General features: G+C 40.0%; 1 pseudogene; it reads left to right on the forward strand.

Annotated features, from left to right (window-relative positions):
• The first annotated feature begins 3806 nt into the window (after positions 1-3806).
• Positions 3807-5106, forward strand: LOC145655510 (cytochrome P450 2K4-like; annotated as a pseudogene).
• The last annotated feature ends 14424 nt before the right edge of the window (positions 5107-19530 follow it).

Genomic DNA, 19530 nt, shown 5'->3' on the forward strand with positions numbered 1-19530 from the left:
AGACGCAGACAACGGTCCTCTCCCCAATATCCTGGGATCCAGGCAGAGGTGCAGAGGATGTTCATGCACCCCCCGCTAGGAATTACTTTTTTTGTCGAGGGAGAGTGCGTGCTGTAGCGGTTGGTTATTCTGTAACGTGTGCTGTAACATAGTCAATGTTCACTGTATTAGTGTTCACCGTATGTGTTTAATGTTAATCGTTTCTTGTTTGTATCAGTCGTGAGTGATTCTTGTGAGTGCCGTTAGTGTTTCATGTTAAATGTGAATAAATGTTCGTCCCAGTCGGAGGAGTCTGTGCGTCCTGCCGCTCCCCCTACGGCACTCGGGCCACCGCACGTTACCGCACCACTCTGATTAGCAGGGAAAATTAATGAATTAATTATTATTTAAGGACTATGTTAAATCAGTCTTGACTCATAAAGTCACAAGTTCAACAATGTGATTATTACTTCTGAAACCCTAACTAAATAAATAAATATGGCAGTGTCTTTACTTAAAATTCAAAAAAATCCATCAACCCATTGTATAGAGTACATTGTATTAACAGAAAACTTTTTATCCATCCAATTTGTGTTTGCAGATGTCAAAACAATATGGATCCATATTCACTGTGTATTTTGGTCCAAAGAAAGTAGTTGTCCTGACAGGATATCAAACTGTCAAACAAGCACTGGTGAATCATGCAGAAGAATTTGGAGACAAGAGACATCAGTCCCATATTCTATGACTTCAGCCAAGGATTCAGAAAACCTTATTCAGCCAATTTAGATGATGGAATGTGTGTGTGAGTTGATCATGGTACTATTTAAATTTTAATTAGGTAAATTATTTGTTTTTCATTCATTATTTATTTACTTTTTTGTTTTGATTTTTTTCAGAATAGATGGTGACTAGACTTCAGAAGAGTCCTAATAAGGAGCCTCCTGCTATTGAATATATTAGCCCAGGGTAATCTGTAGATAAACTACACCCTGTATGTTAATAGTGACTATGTGGAAATGTTCAAGTAGTGGTGTGCTGCCAAGAACTAATACTAAGGACTAACTGTTTCACATCCTGTTTAAGAGCCTTATAGGAGGGTAGAAACTGTTCATCAGCACAGAATGAGGTAGACTTCAGGAAACTAACTAGGAAGTAACAGAGACAATGACAGCAACAGCAACACCAAATCTAAACACAACTGGCAAACCAAAATAACCGACAAACTGGAAAGCAAAACAGGGCTTAAATAACCAAGACTGATGAAGATCCAGATAAACATTACCAGACACGGGTGAACATAATTACAGCTGGGGATACAGGCTCGGGGGTGGAACAGAACGAAACCAAAACAAGAGCTTGACAAAACCGAGCCAAGTATACCAGGGACAGAAACCAAACCAAGCACGTAAATATGTCGCCGTGGGAACTGCGATGCCTGTGACACACAGTGAGCAGGCTGTGTGCTGGGTGGCTACTGTCTAGCTGCATCATTTTCATTTTCCTCAAGCAGCAGGACTGATGGCTATCCTGTAAGGCTGGAGGTTTGTGGCCTATGATGGATTCTGCAGTCCTCACTACTCTCTGGAGGACCTTCAGTCACTTGCAGTGCAGCTGCAGTACCAGACAGTGATGCAACCTGTGGGTTTGCTCTCTGTTTTAGATCTATAAAAGGTGGTGAAAATGTCAGGCGGCAGGCCAAACCTCCTGAACCTTCACAGAAAGAAGAGGTGCTGTTGGGCTGATCTCACCAGTGTGTTGGTGTGGTTGAACCAGGTGAGGTCATCTGTGAGGTGTATACCGAAAAACTCAACCGACTCTTTCCCCTTGGGATACGTTGATGTATAGGCGAGAGTGACCACCCAAATGCAGCTTCCTGTAGTCCACAATCATCTCCTTCATTTTACTGACATTGAGCTGGAGGATGTTGTCGTAGCAACACTTTGATAGAGCACTAACCTTGTCTCTGTAGGTTGACTTGTCTCCCCTTGTGATGAGGCCTAGGATGGTTGTGCTATCAGCAAACTTGAAGATGATGTTAGATGTGTGTTTGGCTACACAGTCATGTGTAAATGGGGAGTACAGGAGGGGGCTGAGCACACAACCCTGTGGAGCCCCTGTGCTCAGAGTCAGTGTTGAAGAGAAGCTGTTTTCTACTTTCCCCACCTTGGGTCTGCATATCAGGTAGTCCAGTATCCAATTGTGGACCAGGTACCTTGCGTGGGTTAACTGCCTTAAAGGATCTGACCTCCTCAGACACAAAGCTCTCCTGATCTACTGGGAGTTTTGCAGCAAGGGGGATGTTTTCCTCAAACCGAGCATAATGAACATTTAGCTTCTCTGCAAGTGAGGAGGTCAACCCCCCTATCACAGTACCAACTTCCTTTGTAGTCAGTGATCATGCAAAGTCTATTCCACATATGTCTGAGAATTCATTGATGTTAGTGCCAGCTGTGTCACAAAATATCCACCAGTCTGTGGTTTCAAAGCAGTCCTGAAGTGTGAAGGTGGCCTCTGCACTCCATTGATAGACTGATCAGAAAACCTTTTTTCCTGTTTGAGTTTTGTCTGTATGCAGGCAGGATAAGGATGGAGGTGTGATCAGATTTTCCAAAAGAAGGGCAGGGGAGGTGTTTATATCCTGAAGGAGAAGTCACCCAGAGTGACACCAACAAGGGAAACATTAATAAAACAAGATTCATGGTGAAAGAGCATGGTTATATCGTTTGTTATGGATTATGTTGATACAGAATGAACAACTGATCTATTCATGCTCAGCAGTTTTGCATATTTAATTCTGCTAGGTTGTAATGCAGCTTTAAAGAACGCTGATGAAAAAAAAAATCCCATTTAACGCGACTATGTTTCTGGCTTAATACGTAGTTAGTTAGCTAGCTAGCTAGCTACCTTCAGAGTGTGTTACTAATTTACAGGATACACTATGTTTTTGTTCAGGTTTGATAGTTTAACTGGTCTGCTACAGTGACCATCTTGTCAATTGTCTTATTCTTACTAGTTAATCTCAAGTGTGTTGTTTTTACATACATACAAAATATGGTTTGAAATCAATAACGCTCTAAAAGTAGGTATATGGACAGAAACCTAGTTGTATTCGACAGAATCTCTTTAGGCTGAACTGGAGTTTAAAATAGTAACACACTCTGAATGCATCTAGCTAGTTATTAACTGGCAGGATCAGGTTTATATTTCTGTTAGTTGGGATTTTGTTTTATCAGTGTTCTTTAAGGCTGCATTCTTTACAACCAAACATGTGCAAGAATGCAAAGCACAAATAGGCCAATTGTTCATTCTGTACCACCAGTGACAAAACTTTGGAAATCACAAATATAAATTACTTTTCACTGGCTGTTTGGTTGAATAACCCCTTTTTGTGTCCCCCTGAAACAACACTTTCATTGTGTTGTGACTGGATTTGTAGCATTTCTGAAGTTGCATGTGTTTTTTGAATTTGCACTGCATTTCTGAAATGTAGCATATGTTGTCATTTTGAATAAAATGTTTTTGGAATTTGTATAACATTCATGAATTTGCATTGCATTTCTGAAATGTAGCACATGTGTTTTGATGAATGTGTTTAATGTAGTTGCAGCATGTTGGGTCTTCCTGGCCACCATACAAATGAACATGGATGAAACAATGGCTTAAGTTGGCAAGCATAAATGGAACCTTATGATTTTAAGCTTCTTTATAGGTTTTAGCACAGCAAAACTGGTTCCTTAAAAATATAAATAAAATGGGACTTCTTAAGAAAACCTTTTCATGCTTGTTGAATTGGTTCACTGTTAGGCCAGCTGATTAGGCTTGGTATGGAAAAAGCCAGTGGTTTGATGGTTTTCAAACATCTCTCTATATGATCCCTGGTATTACTCAGTTGTACTCTGATGGAAGAAAGTGGTCTCTTATGTTGGCTGACTAATTGATCCCTTCTGATTATTGGTTAGGAGGCTGGAAAAAAGAACTCATTGTTCCATGCACAGAATCTCCTTCAAACTGTTTCCAACCTGTTTGCTGCTGGTACTGAGACAACCAGCACAACGCTCCACTGGGGCATTCTGCTTAATGGCCAAGTACCCCCACATACAAGGTAAGAATTCCAACTGCAATGTGAATATCCAGTGTCCAAGACATTTCTCCAATGAGGAAGACAAAGAGGTGCTTGATGGTGTTTGAGGGTTTACCATGGTTGCTTCTTGTATTTGTTTATATTGTAATATTGAAAGAGTTGATTGCTTTTGTCTTCTTAAAAACACGAGACAATATCTTCTGTTGTGCTCCAGATCAGGTACAACAGGAGATTGACAGGGTGGTTGGAGGCCGCCAGCCAGTGCTGGATGACCACAAGAACCTGCCTTACACAGATGCAGTCATCCATGAGACACAGAGACTGGCAGACATAGTACCCATGAGTCTCCCTCACACCACTACCTGTGATATTAACTTCCAAGGCTTCTTCATCAAGAAGGTCAGGCTGTTAGATTAACTGAGAAGAGTCTAAAAGCAATACAACAAAAGCATGCATAGGATAAAATTATTAAATGTACGTAGGAGACTGAGAGCTGAAACTGGCTGGTTTATAAATATAACAAAGACATGACAAAATGGCTGCGTAAATTTAAATTTTGCACTGTTGTCATACCAGAGAAAGCTGTCACTAGCTTCCTGCTTAAGCTAAAACTGTGATTCTTTGCAGGGAACCTGTGTATTTGCTCTTTTGACATCCGTGTTGAAGGATGAGAATGAGTGGGAGAGCCCTTACACTTTTAATCCAGGACACTTCCTCGATGAGTAGGGACACTTCATTAAGAGAGATGCCTTCATGCCCTTCTGTGGAGGTGCACTGAAATCATTTTCTGTCATTGATCTGGTGCTCCAGATTTCATGTTGTACTTTAAATGTCTGTCTGTGTGTCTGTTAAGGGCGTAGGGTGTGTCTGGGAGAGAGTCTGGCCAGGATGGAGCTGTTCCTCTTCTTCGCCACTCTTCTGCAGCACTTTCGTTTCACTCCTCCACCTGGCGTGTCTGAGGAACAGTTGGACCTCATGCCAGCTGTGGGCTTCACGTTGACCCCTCTCCCCATAAGCTCAGCGCAGTAAACTACTTGGCATAATCCATTCACTTTTAACATGTAAGGGTAGTATTTACATTCAAGGTTGGAATAATATTGGCAAAATACTATTTAAAAATTCACAGGCACTGGTGCAACCTGGATTTCAAAGTTCATCACACGTGACCAACACATTCACATGTAACTCACTTATCTGCCCCAACACTTGGCACCTAAAATTAAACCCTCATCATTCATATTGCTGAGTAACATTCAGTTTTATAATAAATGTATGATTTCTTATATGTGAATGAACCTTAATAATTTACAGTAAATATTAACAGTGCTTTTAGTTTTTCATGCCAAGTCAAGTTCATAGTCATCCCTCAGTATAATTCGTATATACATTATTACAAATGTTTCATCTGACAGTAGTGTGACACATATGAACAACATGGGAAGTCTGCCTCTGTTTTGCCATAATCTTCAAATAAAGTCTAATATTTCTACTGCACAAGGTATGATGCATTTCACTGTAAACACTCTCATCATCTGGAAACATTTGATAGAAATTGTTGCATCTTGTCCTCCCTAAGATGATCAAGTTTTTTGTTAGTGGATTGAAATAGTAGCAATGTATGTTTTAAATTTGTCAAAATACCTTTAACCAGGGCACCATGCTAAATGTAGGGAAATATGTTAATTATAATTGAAGTGTAATTACTTTAAAAAAAGCTTTATATTAATTCAGTCTCACTCAGGTTATGGTTAGTCAGAGTCCTAATCACGTATGCAGGGATTATAAAAATGAAAGTGAATCCTGCATTATATGGTAAATTAAATGTTAATAAACATATATAGTAAATAAACAGGGCTTGAGTATATGGAACCAACTAAAATGAAGCTATAGGTATAGTAATTGTTGTAGAAAAACCACAAATAACATTTGCAGATGCTTCTATCCAAAGCAACTTACAATTATGACTGAGTACAACTTGAGCAACTGAAGGTTAAGGGTCTTGCTCAGGGGCCCATCAGTGGCAACCTGGCAGCAGTGGTGCTTGAAACCACAATCTTCTGATTACAAGTCAACTACCTTAACCACCAAGCTACCACAAAACTAGAAAGAGAAAAAAAAATTGATTAACAACTAAATAGAGCCAAAAGGGAAATGCCATGGATTTTGGAACACTAAACTGGGACTCCTGAAAGGGAAGTGTGTCCTAAATAATCATTGAACTAGACTGGATTTGCCTAAATGTCATTCTGTGGTCAGGTAGTATGATAACACACAGCGAACTGGCATCAAAGTAGACCATGCTGACCCCGTTACCTGTTTGTTGAGTTGAGTTCAGGATCAGGTCACAGTTCACCCTTGAACTGGATCATTTTAGGAGCTCTATGAGAGCTCACTCACTCATAATCCCAAGATTTTCAATAGCACTGCGATGACACATTGTATATGTTGTTGGGGTTAGGTTTTGAGAATGTAAAATGACTTCCCCACTGCTGTCCATCAGATGGCATGGTTGAATAGCAAGGTCAAAGGCACTTGTTAAGCATTGCCACTGGTTTTGGAGTTTCTCATTTTAGACTCAACCGGAATCGATTTTGTGTTAGGGTATCTCGAGTCAGAATTTAAGGGCTGGGGTCGCTCATCACATGATTTCAGGGTGGCTTTTAGGTTTGCCTGTCGGGTAGGTGAGCAGAAAGTTCCCAATCCTCCCTACTCTCATTTGGCAAGCTAGAAGGTGGAACAGGTGTGGGGTTGTGTGTAAGTGAAGGAATGTAGAGCCGAACGAAGAGCCTTTCTAAAGAACATACATAAAGTGCAAGAGAGAAAATGTTTTATTTACATTTTCATTTTAGCAAAGTTGGAGCTTGATTCACACTCCACACCCACTACGGTTGCAGGGAAGACCCATCGTGCTGCAAATACATAAAGCACATTCATCAAAATGACAACACTTGCGATACATTTCACAAACGCAATGCAAATACATAAAGCACATTCATCAAAATGACAACACAACCCGGTGCAAATTCAGAAAACACATGCAACTTCAAAAATGCTTCAAATCCATTCCCAACACAACAGAAGTGCTGTTTCCAGAGGACACAGAGGCGATTGGACTTCAATGAGACCAGCGGGAAGCAACAACAACCAAGTGAAAAGTACGTTTTTAGGTTACCATGGTTTTATCATGGCTGGCTATTCGTGCTATACATTCTAGCGTATTTATTTATGCTAGGTTGTACATATCGCAGCCTTACAAACGCTGATATAAATCCCATTTAACACAATTCAGGTTCTGTCTAAATACCTGCCTACTATTTTACAGAATAGTATTCAATCTAAAGAGATGCTGCATAATACAACTCTGGTTTCTGGATAAATACCTACAATTAAGAGTGTTTTGTATGTATCTATAAGCATTACACTTCAGATAAGATAAGAACAAGATAGTTGGCCAGCATAACCAATGACCAAACTGGTTGCCCAGTATAATCAGATTGAGATTTGACCAGTATGACCCAACTGCTCAATCATACTGGTTGAATAGCTTGGTCAAGTTGTTTATGCTGCTGGACCTGCTGTCCAGTTGGAAATTGTGGCTAAACCATCAAACCTGAAACAAAACGTAGCTTTTGCTAGTCTACCAGTTTAATCAGATGATTTAATAGCATAAAGTACATCTATTGCCTGGATGTCCAGCTTTTCAACTATCTTGACCATCATTGACCAGATTAGATCATCTGACACCAGAAAATTATCTAGATTTTGTAGCTAGGGCTGTAGCATGCCTATTACGGAGGTCCACAGTTTATCATAGATATATACAGATCTATTCTAACAGTGCAAAAGTAATGATAGAAAAGTAATAACAATTTAGGTATTTAAAAAAAACCATTAGAACTAATGAAACAGAATGTCCCCACAATCTGCACATCCTAAAGGCATCACCTGTTCATTGCAGCATGTTTGGTCAGCGCACTCTCATATTAAATGCTACATACACTTACAGAGCATTATATTTCCATTTTCTTCTGTTTTCAGCTCATATTGTTTTGTCCTTTCTGTTGTTTCAGATACTAGAGTATACTACTTGCTCAAAGACTAAAGCTAACAGTATGTGTGTGAAAAATAGGTGGTGTTGAGGTAACTAAAAGAATGTTTACAGGAAAAGAGGCTTAACTAAACTTTAATTTTACTAAATCTAGGCCTATATTCTTAAAGCTTCTCAAAGCATGAGTGCTAACCTAAGGTGATATTTTTGTCTCATCTACAACACTGACAAACAAATCCTAGATAAGCATTGAGAAGCTTTATGTACATGCACCCCAATTAAAGCATAATTAAATGCTTATTGTAAAATTATTAATGAAAATTGTGACAACATTTAAGGCTCCAGGTCGTAAGAGGAAATGTGATAAAAACCACAAATCAAGTGGAATGGTGGAAATGAAGTCAGACAGCGACAAACCAAAACAGTTCAATGATATACAGTGTATTGTACAATAGACAGTATGATATTTATATATTTATATATATATATATATATATATATATATATATATATATAAGAGACAGTGTAACACTGGATTATAACGTCAGGAGTGACACAGGCCAAAATAACTCACTAAACCTAAACAGACAAAAGAAAAATACACATACAACTACACTACGTGGAAAACACACAAACCCACCCCCCAAACAAAATGGCAGTCACTTCCTACTTACCAGTGAAACACAACAAAGGGAACAAAGTGGAACATATACAAATACACAACGGCAAAAACAAACTGCTAGTGCAAAGTCAACATGGGAAGCAAAGTCATACACTAAGCCAACCATCAACACTGCTAACAAACAACTCAAGAGAACATCTCTCTCTTCCTCTAGCTTCTTCCCTCTTTTATTTCTCCTCAGGGTGGGCAGAGTCTTGTCTCCTGATTTTCTGCAAACATGAAACTCTGTAATGGAATCTAGAAGTGGATCTAGAATGGAACACACACACACACACACACACACACACACACACACACACACACACACACATTTACATTTACGGCATTTAGCAGACGCTCTTATCCAGAGCAACTTACAAAAGTGCTTTGTCATTTACTCATAGAATATATCCAAGTACAGTACAGTAGTTTAGAATCAGACATACCAATGAACTAGAATACTGTAGAATACAGGGATGAATGCTAATAACTAGAAGTACAAAATACATAAGGTCTATCTTAAACAATGATAAGTGCTATAAACAATAAGTGCTAGAGTTTGTTAAACAACATAAACAATACCCTACAAAAAGTATTAATTTAGTCAGTCAATATGGGAGCAGTGTCAGTTGTCCTTTAAATATTCTGCAAATAGATGGGTCTTCAGTCTGCATTTGAAGACTGCAAGGGACTCTGCTGTCCGGACAGGAAGTGGGAGTTCATGCCACCATCTTGGAGCCAAGACAGAAAATAGTCTCGATGCTTGTCATCCATGAGACCTGAAGCAAGGTATTTCAAGCCGAGCCGTACTTGAGGTTCGAATTACTCGAGGTATAGATTGGGCTTTGACCATTGACCTCATGTATGAAGGGGCTGGTCGATTTTTGGCTTTGTAGGCAAGCATCAAGGTTTTAAATCTGATGCGTGCAGCTACAGGAAGCCAGTGAAGAAAGCGCAGCAGTGGCGTAATGTGTGAACTTCGGAAGATTGAAGACCAGTCGTGCTGCTGCATTCTGGACAACTTGTAGAGCTTTGATGGCTCTTAGAGGAAGACCAGCAAGTAGCAAGTTGCAGTAGTCTGGCTTTGAGATCACAAGAGACTGCACAAGCACCTGGGTAGCTTCCTGTGAGAGAAAGGGTCGAATCCATCATATGTTACAAAGGAGGAATCTCCAAGACCGGGTTAGATTAGAAACGAGTTCAAAACGACAACTGGTTGTCCAAAGTTACGCCCAGGCTACAGGCAGCTTCGAATGGTGATACTAGGGAGTTCTCAAAGGAAACAGTGAGGTCATGGTAAGGGTTGGGAGTACCTGGGATGAACAGAAGCTCGGTTTTACTGGGGTTGAGCTTCAAGTGGTGGGCTATCATCCATGACGCAATGTCAGTCAAACATGCTGAGATACATCTGGAGACCTGCATGTCAGAGGGTGGAAAAGAAAGAAATAATTGAGTGTTATCAGCATAGCAGTGGTAGGAGAAACCATGAGAAGATGTTACATCACCAAGATAATGAGTATACAAAGAGAAGAGAAGGGGGCCTAATACTGAGCCTTGTGGAACACCAGTGGAGAGTCTACATGGTTTGGATGTGGATCCTCTCCATGTCACCTGTGCCGGTTTGTAGCCAGACTGGTTGGGATCATGCAGCTGGTTCTGGGTGAAAAAAAGAATTGATTATAAACTGCTTTAAAGGGCTTTTGAGAGAAAAGAGAGAAGTGATACCAGTCTGTAGTTGGTAACACTGAAGCTGTCAAGTGTGGCCTTCTTGAGGATTGGTACCACCCTGGCGGTTTTGAATGCAGTAGGCACGCATCCAGAAGATAAGGAGTTGTTGATGATGAAAGAGATGAAAGGAAGCAGATCTCTTGCGATTGTCTGGAACAGAGGATCCAGCAGACATGTAGTCAGATTGCAGGAAGTGAGGAGTTGAAGAATTTAATCTGAGGAAAGAGGAGAAAAATAGGTCAGAGAGTTGGATGTTGGGGAATATATGTTGGTTGGAAGAGTGGGCACAGAGGAAAAGGACTGGCGGATTGCTGCAACCTTCTCCTCAAAGAAGGTGATAAAATCCTCCAGAGTAAGAGTAAGAGGAAGGAGGGGGAGGGGGAGGATTAAGGAGAGAAGAAAAAATAGTGAAGAGCTTGCGTGGATCAGATGCTGATGATTTGAAATTCTCTCTGTAGTAGGATGACTTTGCAGATGTTACTTCCAGTGAGAACTTGGAAAGGAGAGACTTGTATGAGCTGAGGTCTGAATCTACGTGAGATTTCCTCCACCGCCTCTCTGCAGTCCTTCGTTCTCTCCTGTGGCAGCGAAGTTTTTCTGTTAGCCAGCGGGCAGGTGGGGAGGACTTAGCAAGTCTAGAGGAGAGAGGGCACAGAAGATTCATTAACGAGGAGAGTGTAGAAATGAAAGAATTTGTAACTGTATCCAAAGAGAGAGAAGACAGAGAGTCAGGGTGAGGAAGGGTGGACAAAACAGTAGAAGTAAGGGAAGAGGGAGTTATGGAGTGCAGATTGTGATGGAGGAAGGAGGAACATGTTGGAGAGGACAGGATGGAAAGAGAAGGAAGGGAGAGAGAGAAGGATAGAAAGTGATGGTCCGAGAGGTGGAGGGGGGTGACTGATGTCCGATGTTGTGGTGGTACAGGTGAAGATCAGGTCCAGAACATTGGCCGCTTTGTGGGTCGGAGGAGAGTGGTTGAGGGTGAGGTCAAATGCTGTCAACAGTGGAAGCTTGTCTTATGGATCAAACGAACACAGGACACAACAATTGAAAAAAATATGCTTTTTTCTCTTATGGTTAGTGTTTTTCAGTAATACTCACACGAATGCTTTATTGTCCAAGACAGGAGAGATTATGCTCTCCTGTCAGTCAAGAAATGCAAAGTAAACATTCACTGAGCCTCCTAAAGCTAGGTTGCCTTCATATTACTGGGCTTTCCAGAAAAAAGATTGATTAATACTTTGGTTCCACAGCCAATATAATTTATATATATAAAGTAGAAAGCATATGTAGATTTTTCATATGCGCTTTTACTTTGTTTAAAAAAGAAGGACGATAGGTTAAAAAGATAAAATATTGTGCAGTAACCATAACTCTATTAACACGGTCACTCAGGGTTAACACAGTTCGCCACACAGGGGCGACGTCTGCGTTGAAATACCTTTAAATATAATTGACTTGAATATCAGTTGTCCTTCACTCTGGCAATGGTCATTTTCATGTGTCTTACTTGTCCGTTTTATGCTTATTCATATCCCCCAAAAGTCTGTTTAGACAAGCGGTACGTTTAAGCTCTTTCGTATCTTTACGCACCGCATGTCTTGTCTTAAACTGGTTGTTTTTCCACAGCCAATAGTTTGACGCTTTATCGTGGACGTTGAGCCAAAGCCATCATTTAGGGCCAGCCGACGTTTATCTGTCTAAAACGGTATCTGGAGAGAGAGTCTAGCTAACTGGAATATGTCCACTCTTTTGAAGAAAAATCATGGACAACAAGAAGATGGAAACAGATGGCGGAAAAGAAATCATATCTGCTTATATACACGCAGTGTCCCCGATAATAAAAAAAAATGTCAACGTGAAACAACAAGTAGTTAAATGCAATAATTCAGATGGGCAGAGATGAACACCACCACTGGAGAAACATGAGGGTCGTGGCTGACAGAAACTCCACCAGTTAAATTAATAAAAACAACAAAAGTATTAAGTAAGTACCGATATTAAATCACTGTTAGAAATGTAACTGTTCGGGCAACCAATGGAGCGCAATGAGTTTCCTAGTTGTACCTGGTTTTGTGATCGCTAATGGCGAACGTTTTCTGCTAGCTAGCTATTTCTATTAGCTCGCTAGTTAGCTCTATATTAGCTAGCAAAAGTCAATCTATACCATCAAACCTGTACGTTTAAGCAACACCACATAAGTAGCCATCTATATCACTATAAATGGCACCTTTCCAAAGAATGAAACAAAGTAGCTAATTAATCTTCGCTATCTTGTTAATAGCGACATAATTGTATGGAAATGCAGAGTTTCAGTAGCTAGTTGGCGCTATAGCTTGCTAGCTACGAAGCCGCCGTCTTAGGATGTCAAACCCAGACTTGCTAGTGGGATGCTTTTTCCAGAGCACCATGTCACAAGGCCAAAATGATGATAACCAAGTGGCTCGGTGAACAAAACATTGACATTTTTGGTCCATGGCCAGGAAACTCCCCAGATCTTAGTCCCATTGAGAACCTGTGGTCTCTCCTCAAAAGTGCAGGGGACATGTAGAGTATGTCAACAGTACAATCCCAAACCTGCAATTAAGGTGGCACCCGGTAAGTATCCGTTGTCATTAACACCAGGGGAAGAGATAGTAATTGACTACACAGACATGGTGGACTCAGCACAGGGGTACACGTACGTGGCCAAAATCTGTGCACAGACAAAATTAATTTAATTTTGTCTGTGCACAGACAAAATTAAATTTGGTTGACACCTTCCCTTTGGCATTAATGCAAATGAGATGTTCAGTAAATGCAACAACTGGTTTTACCCCTTTTGAATTGCAGACAGGTCGAGGACTTCCAGGACCCCAGGGACCCTTAACAATAAATGAGAAAACAAAGACATCTCACACACACATCATACTTTAATGAATTGCAAAGTATCGTTTCAGCTTTCTCCACGCAGGAGGGGGACCGGACAGGGAGCAGACAAACCCAGACGATACCCGTTAGGGACTGGGTGCTGCTGAGAGTCATCAAGAGAAAATGGAGTGAGCCGAGGTGGACAGGTCCATTCCAGGTGACAGAAAGAACCAGCCACGCCGTACGCCTGAAGGGTAAAGGGGAAACGTGGTTTCATCTGAGCCAGTGCGCCGCCGCAGAGTCACCGCAGAGGAGTCTGCAAGAGACAGCGAGGGACCTTGCTGAAACATCACCTAACTCATGAGTGTCATTTTACTGGTAGCTTTAGGGGTCCACCTTAAGACTCAGGTGTCCATTACATGGTATAGTAAACTATGGTTAGAAAAGCATGTTTAAATGACGGTGGGAGTGATTTATCACACTGTAACCTGACTTAACCTACACATGTATTCCCACCTTTGTGTTCCTCAGCATCCATTCATATTTCAAATAAAAATGATGACACCCCTCTATGGGTTCATAATATTTCTTTATAGCAATTCATCAAAAGCTAATATCAGTTCCACATATCACAACAGAAAACAGATCTCCAAACAAATCTTGGTGTAAACTACCATATGAAAATTTACTGGGTCCCTTTGCTTTCGTGTCTACCTACACTTGATACAGCATGATTAGGATCTCAGAGAGCGTTACAGTTAGTAATGGAACTACAGGAGCCACAGGAAGTATGCTATTATTGGAGGGAGAGAGAGGGCAGGAGAGAGAGAGAGAATATGAAAGAGAAATGGGACAGCACAGGACGCTTGCAGTCTGGAGAGATGGGAACAGAAACTAGCCAAAGGAAAAAATATGTAATAATACTTTTGGCATAGCAGGAATCACACTCTGATATGCCACTGGAAAAAAGATTTTTAAAAGGCATTAAAAGGGATAAAAGGCTCTTGGATATGATACATGGACTATACATCATACATTTTGCACATCTCTTATTATGTATGTGTCTGTATAAGAAAAGATGATTAAAAGACTAAATGAATAAAAAAGATGATTAAATACAGGCTGAGTTTGTAATAATAACAATGCTTGCTAGGATTAGCAATACAAAGACAAATAATCTGGAGAAATGCAAACATTCTAGGGAAACTGGACCAATAAGAATATGGACCTCATTAATCTGGATGGAGTAAAAATAACCACGTCTATCGCTAATCACAAAATGGAATGCATTATTCCATACTGATTATAAATGTGCATTTAACCTTCATTTTGCTGTCCAGGAAGCCATCTGAACCTTGACAACCTGCATATGGAATATGCATTAAGATTATGAAAAAAAAAAGACTTAAATAGCCTGAGGAATGGGTGAATATAGGTCCTTGAGTGGTCCAAACACAGTTTTGAGAAAGGAAAGCATGTTGCTGGAAACCATTTCTGGCATAATAATAATAAAAAAAAAACAATCATTTTAATGAAGAGGGAAATTGCATTTGTTCCAGGGTATGTGCTGTCTGTACTCTCTGGACAACTGAAGAGCAACTGACAAAAACATTCTCTTCCCAGCTGCTGCATCCATGTATAAAATATTAAGGCCAGCAGACTTAAAATGACATGTTTCTCAATATGGACATGTGTAAAAGAGCTGTAATAAAAGAACTGCATCTTTCATCGAATTTTGCTGTGGTATATTCTGTTCAATTAGAAGGATTTAGTTAAACCACTCTGGTTTTTTTGTCCCCTGCCACCAACATCCCTTGCTGTGGGGGAGTGGCTGGTGTGGAGAAGCATGACGAAGCATTGTTTACTTTGAATCATGTGTCCAGAGTTACACATCACTTCACCCAGCATATTTTTTTAAATTGCAAAAAATTGTAGGGGGAATTGTGATGTTCATGGTAACGTAGAGTGTGCTTCACACTGCATATTAGAAAATTACTGCACCTTTTTTTGTCCTGTATCATATGACTTGCTATGTGGGGTGTGTGTGTGTGTGTGTGTGTGTGTGTGTGTGTGTGTGTGTGTGTGTGTGTGTGTGTGTGTGTGTGTGTGTGTGTGTGTGTGTGTGTGTGTGTGTGTGTGTGTGTGTGTGAGTGAGTGTGTGAGTGAGTGAGTGTGTGAGAGAGAGATTTATCATAGTCTGGCTCCACATGAATAAGTACATAAAGGCTAAATTACTGTGCTGGAAAATGGAATCAGTCCACCAACATTTTAATTGCTTTAATATAGAAGACAATATGAACATCAAAAAATTCTGATTATTTGAGTGCTTTGTATCCTCAGAAATAATTGCACATAAAGCACAGTTTAATCAGTCTAGTGGTTAACAAATCTTGCTACCAAATGATGCCAAGTTACCTCTTACTTTTATTCACTTTAAATGTGGCCTGGTACAAAAGAGGGTAAGAGATTGTGAAGTTGAACTGACCTGAGAATGGTTATCTCTGTTCTAGCTGTACTCTGCTGTGATCACCTTTTCTTTCCAGAGGTCAGTTAGCTGAATGAAGCTTGGTTTGAATGAATTTCATTGGGCAACTGTGCTTATGACTGCAAGGAGCACTGTAGGGCATCCCAGGTGACAAATATCTGGAAATCAGCAGTGAATAATGAAATGCTTAGGTAAGACTGGTCATCACTGCAAAGAACACCAGACATGGCATGAAATGTCTTCCAAATTTGGATCTACTGACAAATTGGTTTCTTAGCTGCAATATTCAGAATTTCTTCTTGCGTTCTGGGCTTAAGGAGGATGCAGTGGCCACTGTTTGTCATCCATTTCCAAATGCTTTTTGGGACTATGCACTAGTATGAAAGCATGCATTAAAGCTTGAATGTATGATTTCCTCAACCTGGGCTTTCTTGAAAGCTATAACAATGAATGATGCAACATTGCACAGCCAGTGCTATGGCTTCTCCTGTTTCCAAGGCAACAGCTTACAATGCACATGGTGGTCATGCACCACCTTACATGAGTCCTAAAAATAAAAGCACTACAAAAGGCTGCAGACCCCCAGTGTAGCCTTGCGTCTGCTGTGCTCATTAAAGTCTATGAAACCTTGTTTGATCAGGACCAATAGTAATTTTTCATCAGCTTACACTAATGGTCTTTGTAATGATGAGCGTTAATGATTAGAGGGGGTATCTCCCTCAATTATAGAGTGGATGAACTCTTGTTATGCAATTGATTAATTGACAGAGGTGCTGCAAGTTCAGGAGCCTCTCAGTTGGAAAGGTGTAGGAAATACTGCAGTCAGCAAAGTATCAGCAAGCACTTAGAGTGCCAGAGAGTCTAAGAATAGAAGCTGTTTTTTTCTTGGCCTTCTGTTTTTCAGTGTGGCAGCATCGCTGAAAGGTCAAGATGTTGTTTTAGCACACAGAACCACCTTTGAGTAACACAAGACAAAGAACATGTCTTTTCTGAGAAGCGTGTAAAGAGACAGCAATCACTTGCTAAAGCCTGCCCAAAAAACAATAGCATCGATCAGGGCTCTGCTCTGCTTCAGACAGGACTAGGGGAAAATGCTCTGACAGATGTGGTGATCATAGAGGGGAGACAATTGCATAACTATAAAGCAGTTAATGGATTGAATATTTAAATTACTGCTTTCATGTGCAAGTGGGTCCACCCAAAGTAGCTGATTAAAGCTTTTGGTGGACCTACGGTCTTTCCATTGTCTCTGCATAGCCATGAAAGCCACTAACCATTCACATTATATAAAATGATTCTTGGGAAGTTGAAGGTTCTGGGTGGTTGTATTTCTACAAGCCTTATTAAGTGTCACTATAAAATATCACAGGAGAAATGCTGATGAAATGCCAGGATCAGATTTAGCCTTGGCCTAAATGAACCAATCTTGTCATGGCATATTTGTTGTCATGTTGTGGCAAATCTTGGCCTAAATGTGTCTGCTAAACATTAAGGCTATATATCCAAAATCTGGGCAAGCAGCCAGATCTCTCTACATCTCTCTCTTGCGATCTCTCTCTCATACAAAACACATGTACACATGCATTCTATCACTGGCTGTTTCATAAACCCCCAGACAGTTTCTATCCTCTTACAGGTCAATTCGGAAGCATCTCCAGCAGAATATCAAGAAAGAGGTTGAATGAGACTCCAGGTACACTCTGTCACTTCCAGCGCAATCACATATTTTTTATGACTTTGGAATGTGTGTTGCGGTCATTTTTAGACATCTTTTATTGTGCAAAAACGGAAGGGTTGGCACAATGAAATTGGAGTTCCATGTAAATGGTTGTGTGTATTATTGTGAAAATTAAGTAAAAGTAACAAGAACAAGACAGACCAAAACTCAGCTCAACATTAAAATCCAATGATATTGTTTATTATAGAACAGTTAGTTCTTTGATTAGACGATAGAGATTTCATGAGTGCTGATATAGAGTATAATGGTACTCTGCTTTACAAGTGCATTTTATTAACCCTTAATTACAATTGTTATCTATCTTAGATTGTAACATTTGCTGTTATCTCATCAGAGTCACGTCATCAAATGATTTGTCAACAGACTCATATTTTTCTGTTTGCACAATAAATGGGAACATGCAGATAAATGTACATTATAAAAGTAGCCGGCCTGTGGTAACATAAACCTCCACAAAGTAGCAACCTATGGGAAAATGTTTGTGTTGTTTGGTGACAGTTCAGTACCAGTCCATTTGCGGAGCTATTTGTGTTGACAGAACCAAATAAATTAGTAAATAAACAAACAAATCATAACATATTGTAGATTATTAGTGTTAACTAATAAATGGCACTTGTGGAACTGTTGTATAAAAGCAATATCACATGTGATATTGTTTGATTTAATCTCTGGCAGAACTGGCAGAACAATAAAGGCTAAGTAAAACAATCCACACCCACCTCTTGTAACTTCTAACAAAACTCAACCTCTTCCCAGTGAGTGACTAAAATGACAATGCAGGGATTTCCAGGATTACAAGGCTTATCAGGGGAGCAAATCAAATACTATAGGCACAACTATATAACATAATCTACCACAGGCACCACCCCTCATCGTATGGATACTGTATAGCAGAATATGGATATGATTATAAGTGTTAATAGAAGTGCCATATAGTAGACTCAGAAGATCCTAATTATTCATCACACTCGCCAGTATATATTTCACTTTTCCCAGTCCTTTTACACAGGGATTCACCTTGACTTATAATTGTGCGTTGCACATGCTTTTCATACATGTGCCAAAAAAGGTAACACCTTGTGTTTCTGTTTGTCAGGGCTCCTTTATCACATAAAACCAGGTTGCGCTGGGTTATCTTATTTCAGACAATGGGCTGCGTGCTGCTAAGGCTTTTTCATGAGATTAAAGGCACTAATGCTTCAGATTGCAGTCATAATTCACAGAGGCCCTTGCGGTTGTGAGTTACAGCTCAACAGAAGTCACTGTGCCACTTTTGCCAGTTACTGAGCCCTTTTGGAAGTGTATGCTGGAGGTTTCTTGCTTCTTGGGGAGGTTACTGTTTCTTTGTTCTGAGCATGATGTCAAGACAACATTATCTTATCCATTGTACAACTTTCAAGTTCTAAAATGTCAGATTGACCCCTTTTTTGTTTCAGTTCATGACAGACATCAGCTGTAAGCATTTATAAACATAGGCAATTTCCTGAGATAGTGAAAAATAAAAATAGAAAAATAGATAGACTGTTTGTAAATGAGAATGTCCTAAAATCTAATCTGAGCTCCCCAGAGTATGAGCAATAATTATTTTCAAATAGCATTTTATTTCAGTTCATTCCTTTTAAGAATGAAAGTCTGTGCATTCAGGTAGTGGAAATCAGGGGTAAAATCAGTGGCAGTTTGATCTGCAGTGATAGAGGTGCCTCAATGATCTACAGTGATCATCTTCACACATTTTCAAACAGAAGAATGTGTAGCTGCAGTAGTCTTGACAGTTTGCCAGTTACACTCTGATGTGAATTGACAATGTTTAGGGACAGCTGCCAACATCCACATTTTTAGAATGAATTCTCTTGTTTAGCAAGGGAATTTTGTTGAAGAAACTTTGTACCACAATGATGTGATTATTTTTTATTGAAAGGAACACAGAAATAAATGTCACACTGGAGTAGTGTGTATA

The sequence above is a fragment of the Electrophorus electricus genome, unplaced genomic scaffold (genome assembly GCF_041902795.1).
Source record: "Electrophorus electricus isolate QZ-2024a unplaced genomic scaffold, ASM4190279v1 Scaffold27, whole genome shotgun sequence".
Lineage (NCBI taxonomy): Eukaryota > Metazoa > Chordata > Actinopteri > Gymnotiformes > Gymnotidae > Electrophorus > Electrophorus electricus.